Below are 6,415 nucleotides of genomic sequence, written 5' to 3' on the forward strand. Positions count from 1 at the left end.
TTACAATGAATTCAAAAATGTATCCATTAATAACAGAAAGTTTATTACACAATGCCACATCAGAAAATTAGCTTTTAAGCCTTTATATGTATTTTATTGGTCATCTGATCAATTAAAGTTGTGGAATGAGCTATGCGATGAATATTTACCCTTATCTCTTGATTCAACAGGTAGTCTCATTAAAAAATTCATTTTTTTACCCGGGAATAAGAGCAAAACAATTCACTACTATGTTATGGTCGTGGGTTTTGAAGGAAAAATTCTACCTTTACTTCAAGCTGCCCTTAGCATACATGGTATACCAGTAATTAAAGAATTTTTAGACCGGTGGATTGCATCTGGGGCGAAAGTTCCAAAAGAAATTGTAACGGATGGTTCGTTAGCTCTTCAAAATGCTATTTGTTTATCATTCAACCATAAAACTTTCAAGGGCTATAATTTACAATGCTTTCAAATATTGCAAAATGAAAAAACTGAACTGCCTCATTGCTACTACAGACATGATATCAATCACTTGATTCATGCTTGTTGCAAATGGAAGTGTTGGAAAAAAGTTAATGTAGAAGTGATGCAGTTTTATGTCAGATGTTTTGGTTACTTAACGACAGTTCATGATCTTGACGACTTTGAAAAAATCTTAAAATCAATTTTTATAATTTGCAATAGTACAACTTGTGAAGAAGATTCAGAATGTTACCAAAGTAAAAAAATTTTAATAGAAGTATTGAAGACATATGAGTGCAAATTTGATGATACCTTGGATGGCTTGATAAGTAATGATTTATTTGTCAAGGATAATAATGCACAGGAAATCAAAATAGATGAAACAGAAGATCAGTTGATTAATTACATAAATCGATTGTATGAAGAAAGTCTAAGTTTGTGCGGAACGAGTGAAGCCATTACTGAAGACCCGAACATGCATTATTGTCCTGAATTTGGTAAAAACTTTAAAAATACATGCTATTCGTTTCCAAGTTGGAGTAATGTGATGAGAGAATACTTTAAATCACCAAATAAGGAAGCAACATCCTGTAGATCTGAAACATATTTCAGAAAAATAAAGGCAAAAATACCAAATCCAATTAATTTGAAGAAATTTTTGCTCAAGGACGTTAAATTAATCAAATCTTCCACTAACTTAGGATTCATCAAGAAAACCATCAGAGATGCACAACTTTAATTTACTGTAAAGTAGCTGAAGAAATCACTGCTTGTACAAGTTTGACCATACTTACAAGTTTATTTTTAGTATAGGAAATTTCCGAATCTCATGATAAACTGTTTTGAAAATCTATTTGTATCATTCAAAATAATTTTATGACTTCATGGCTGACACTTTTTCATTGTAGTATTTTCATTTTTTAGTTAGTTTATTTTTTCATTCTAGATTGTTTAAAAAATGGAACCATTGTAATAAAAAAGATTTCCTTCCTTTGAAAAATATAGGCTTGTTTTTATTGTTTAATCTTAATTACAGCTAAACTTAAAGATTTATTTGAGACAGCTTCCAAAATATATGATCTTGCAATATCTTCCCTACGTAACAAAGTACAAAAAAGTTCAATTATTTTTTTCACGTATATTGTAACGACTATACAAGACCTTCCAGAAATAGTAAAATTAAACGATACAGCTAGTAATAACCATAGCAATCCAAATAGTAGTAATATCAATTAATATTCATAATAAAAACATGTTTAATTAGTAGATGACTTGAATCAATATGGTCTCATCCAACAAAACTCAGCTGAAAGAAGACTGGTAAAAAGCTGGTTCATCCGATTTCTAGAACATGTGTATGGTGCACCTTGTTCAATTTATGTTTATTTCTGATGTTAGTGAATTTTTCTATCCAGTTTGATGTCTATAACAAAGTATTGAAAAATGTTACAATTACACACAAACTACCAAGACTTTTATTTAAGATTTGTTTCATCCATATAAAACTTTATTATTATTATTAAGTAAATCTGGGTTTACTGCAAGCATCAACATCCATTTCAATAAAGTATCTTGCATATAAATGACGTTGATATACTATGTGAATGTGTACACTTGACCCTCTCTCCCCCAGCCCAAGAAGTATTAAAAAGAAAAAAAAAAAAATTCAGTTAGAAAGAACAAAAAATGCACCCTCTGATTACACAGTTTGTTTAAATTGAACCCTCATAAATTTTGTAGAAAAAAATTATTAACAGTTGCCAAGTTGTTTTGTTTTAAACCTCCGATATCTTTGGAAAACACTTCTTTTTCGATACAACGTTGGATAATAAAAAATGAACCTTTTCTGATTTAAATTGAGCTTATCTTACATTTGCAAATATTAGCTTAGTTTTTTTATTAACAATTAATACATAATTCTGGTCTAAAAGCTAACCTCATCTCTATCATGTATATCAACTGCACACAAGCCCCCAGAGCGCATGCGCAGTTGATATACATGATAGAGATGAGGTTAGCTTTTAGACCAGAATTATGTATTAATTGTTAATAAAAAAACTAAGCTAATATTTGCAAATGTAAGATAAGCTCAATTTAAATCAGAAAAGGTTCATTTTTTATAATCCAACGTTGTATCGAAAAAAAAGTGTTTTCCAAAGATATCGGAGGTTTAAAACAAGACAACTTGGCAACTGTTAATAATTTTTTTCTACAAAATTTATGAGGGTTCAATTTAAACAAACTGTGTAATCAGAGGGTGCATTTTTTGTTCTTTCTAACTGTATTTTTTTTTTTTTTTTTCTAATACTTTCTTGGGCTGGGGGAGTGGGGGTGTACACTTGCATGTATACAGAAACAGCTGATCGAAGTTCGATCAGCTGTTTCTCATCGAACAAAATGAACTGACCTGTACCACCCCGACCCTAGCCCACAAAATGTTAAAATTTGCAATAAAAAAAATATCAGTACACGTATTTTGAACTGCACATTTCGCCTGTACAAATTATTTTAATTGCACACGTCTGAAATGGGCAAAAAAAATTAATAAACATCAGCACTTTTAGGGGGACACTAAACGGTCCATATCTTCGTAATGAAGGCTTGTATTGAACTGCACACACCTCAAAAAAACTGCACATTACACGATCTTAACTGCACACTCAAATTTTGTAATTGCACACCATTATTTAGTTAATAAATCGATAAAAACTAAATGTCGTAGCTCTACTGTAAATTGTTGTGCATTACTGCGCATGCGCGTGACTATTGGCCAATCATGTGCGTTACAGTGTGCTTGCAGTACTTGCACGTTGGCGGGTATTTACAAAATATTATTTACGTAAATGTAATCGTCCTTTTGTATGTAAACATAGAAATGTCTATGTATGTGTGTATAACTACATGTTTACAACGAAAGCAGCAAATCTGGATAATATTGAGGCAGAAATTAAATAATCTTTATAGAAATAAATATAACAAGAAAAATATTATTGATCATGGGTCATGTTATCCATGGATACAACATGTATGTATGTGTGTATATACACTCCATTGCTAATGCAGAGTGCACCGACATTACCGATGGTGTAAATAGTATTACGGTTGAATTCCAACAACCCAATAACTAATGTATTTATTTTTTTTTATATATATACAGGAAGATTAAAAAAAACTTTTATCCATCTAGAAGTTACAAATATGTTTTGAAACTAAACATGATTCCTTGAAAAATATGTAAAGATTTAATTAAAAAATTTTATTTAGGACTAGATGTATCATGCAAATATACTTTTGACATGAATAATCACTTTTTTGGCTTTAAAAATTATGCTTTGATCAATTGAATTTACAAATTTACCCCGGAATTATTTGTATTTACACATGAAAAAAAGCACAAAAATTCAATTAAAATTTTTTTAATTAGGTATGCATTGTTCTATACTTTAGAAACTTAACCATCTCAATTAACGTCTAGCTTTCTTTATTTTTCGACAAAATATCTAGACCATCATAATGTGCATGTTGATTGGTTGAATTGCAAAATCAGCAACAAACCCTTTGTATCCAATTTAAGGTCAATTAATTTTTAGAACTCCTGTATACATTTTTTAAAATATTTATTTTCTATGTAATACATACATAATAATTTTTATGCTGCATAAACACTACGTTTTAAACACATTTGTAGAGTTTAACTTTCACTTTGTTCAATATTTTAATAAATAATACTCTGACAACACTATATTTACATAAGAAAGTGAAAAATAAAATTTTACAACAATCTGAATATCATCAACCAATCAGGCAACTTTCCCTTAACATAAAAGCTGTTTATGTTTCCAGGTCAAATAATTTCTAGGTACAAGTATAGACTAGGGGTGTGGCGATTGAAGCCGAGAAAAATTTTCGATGAGTTTCCAATTTTGCATCCGCAAAAATCCGGTAAAAAGTGCTGTATATCTACTATTAGAATTTTTGAGACTGATTAACTGCACAACTAAGTGTTTATTTTCGTGTTGTGTTCAATAATGCTGTAAAAGAAATAAAAACAGTTGATTTGTTTATTTAATGTTGCCCGAGACCAAATCTTGTTTTGGTAAGATATCTCTTCTTTTTTTTGATCTATGTAATCTAATAAATCGAGGCTTTTTTAAAATCATACTCGTGCGACGTTTGATTTTCAATACACGTGTAGAGCTGAAAAAATAGAGACATCAGTTTAATTGAAGTAAATAATACAAAAAAAACTTTTTTTTTTTAGAAGTTACTATATTTACAATTATAAGCTCGACAGGACTGAGAACCTAAAGTTTTTCAATATCGTAACCGTATTTAAGCAAAATATGAATCAGCACGTTTTCTGGATGCGCAACAAGATCAATCAAACCGACTAGCTGCTCGAACAATTCATTTTTCATATCCATGTCGCTTGTGTTATGCACGCCATGTTTCAAAGTAAAGTTTTGCTAAAAACGTATTTTTCTATGTAAGTATTTATGCGTCATTTTGTGAATTTTCGTAGTGAATTATTTTTTCATCATTGTACCATTGAGTTGAGACAAGTTTTTAAGCCGTAGTTTCCGGGAGACGCCGTCCAAGGTAAGTATTTGGTCAAAGTGGTCGTCTTTGGGAATGAAAATTTTTCCGCATTGTATTGACGATACTTGATGACTTCGTGCAGAATTCCCTGATGATTAAATTTTTTTGCACTATTACTGAGACAGTCAATGTGATAACTGATTCTACATACTATCTATTTTCAATCATTATTAATTTAGCTGGGTGAAAGCTTTGTGCTTTTTTTCATGTGTAAATACAAATAATTCCGGGGTAAATTTGTAAATTCAATTGATCAAAGCATAATTTTTAAAGCCAAAAAAGTGATTATTCATGTCAAAAGTATATTTGCATGATACATCTAGTCCTAAATAAAATTTTTTAATTAAATCTTTACATATTTTTCAAGGAATCATGTTTAGTTTCAAAACATATTTGTAACTTCTAGATGGATAAAAGTTTTTTTTAATCTTCCTGTATATATATAAAAAAAAATAAATACATTAGTTATTGGGTTGTTGGAATTCAACCGTAATACTATTTACACCATCGGTAATGTCGGTGCACTCTGCATTAGCAATGGAGTGTATATACACACATACATACATGTTGTATCCATGGATAACATGACCCATGATCAATAATATTTTTCTTGTTATATTTATTTCTATAAAGATTATTTAATTTCTGCCTCAATATTATCCAGATTTGCTGCTTTCGTTGTAAACATGTAGTTATACACACATACATAGACATTTCTATGTTTACATACAAAAGGACGATTACATTTACGTAAATAATATTTTGTAAATACCCGCCAACGTGCAAGTACTGCAAGCACACTGTAACGCACATGATTGGCCAATAGTCACGCGCATGCGCAGTAATGCACAACAATTTACAGTAGAGCTACGACATTTAGTTTTTATCGATTTATTAACTAAATAATGGTGTGCAATTACAAAATTTGAGTGTGCAGTTAAGATCGTGTAATGTGCAGTTTTTTGAGGTGTGTGCAGTTCAATACAAGCCTTCATTACGAAGATATGGACCGTTTAGTGTCCCCCTAAAAGTGCTGATGTTTATTAATTTTTTTTGCCCATTTTAGACGTGTGCAATTAAAATAATTTGTACAGGCGAAATGTGCAGTTCAAAATACGTGTACTGATATTTTTTTTATTGCAAATTTTAACATTTTGTGGGCTAGGGTCGGGGTGGTCTGACCTGTATTAAAGTTTGCAGATGTACACGGAATTAAACTTATCGACTGAAGAAACACGCTCTGTAATAGCTAGAAAGGACACTGAACTGCAGAAGCATGGGCTGCAGTCCATGGACCATTTCATATGAGATTCACTATGGAGATTGACTCAGTAGGTACTCTAGTAAGTCTGGTTCTAACTAGATCACTAGA

The 6,415-nt window shown here is 30.7% G+C and overlaps 1 long non-coding RNA gene across 1 annotated transcript; it reads right to left on the reverse strand.

The window, feature by feature from the left end:
• Positions 1-4,567: 4,567 nt before the first annotated feature.
• LOC149373592 (uncharacterized) lies at positions 4,568-5,158 on the reverse strand. Its single transcript, XR_016293384.1, has 3 exons — positions 4,991-5,158; positions 4,722-4,910; positions 4,568-4,641 (listed from the first exon to the last, which is right to left on the reverse strand). It is a non-coding gene; the product is annotated as an uncharacterized LOC149373592 (long non-coding RNA).
• Between the last annotated feature and the right edge of the window lie 1,257 nt (positions 5,159-6,415).

This window comes from Copidosoma floridanum, unplaced genomic scaffold (genome assembly GCF_036245765.1).
Source record: "Copidosoma floridanum isolate Cflo_tuat_1 unplaced genomic scaffold, Cflo_Japanese_pri ptg000030l, whole genome shotgun sequence".
NCBI lineage: Eukaryota > Metazoa > Arthropoda > Insecta > Hymenoptera > Encyrtidae > Copidosoma > Copidosoma floridanum.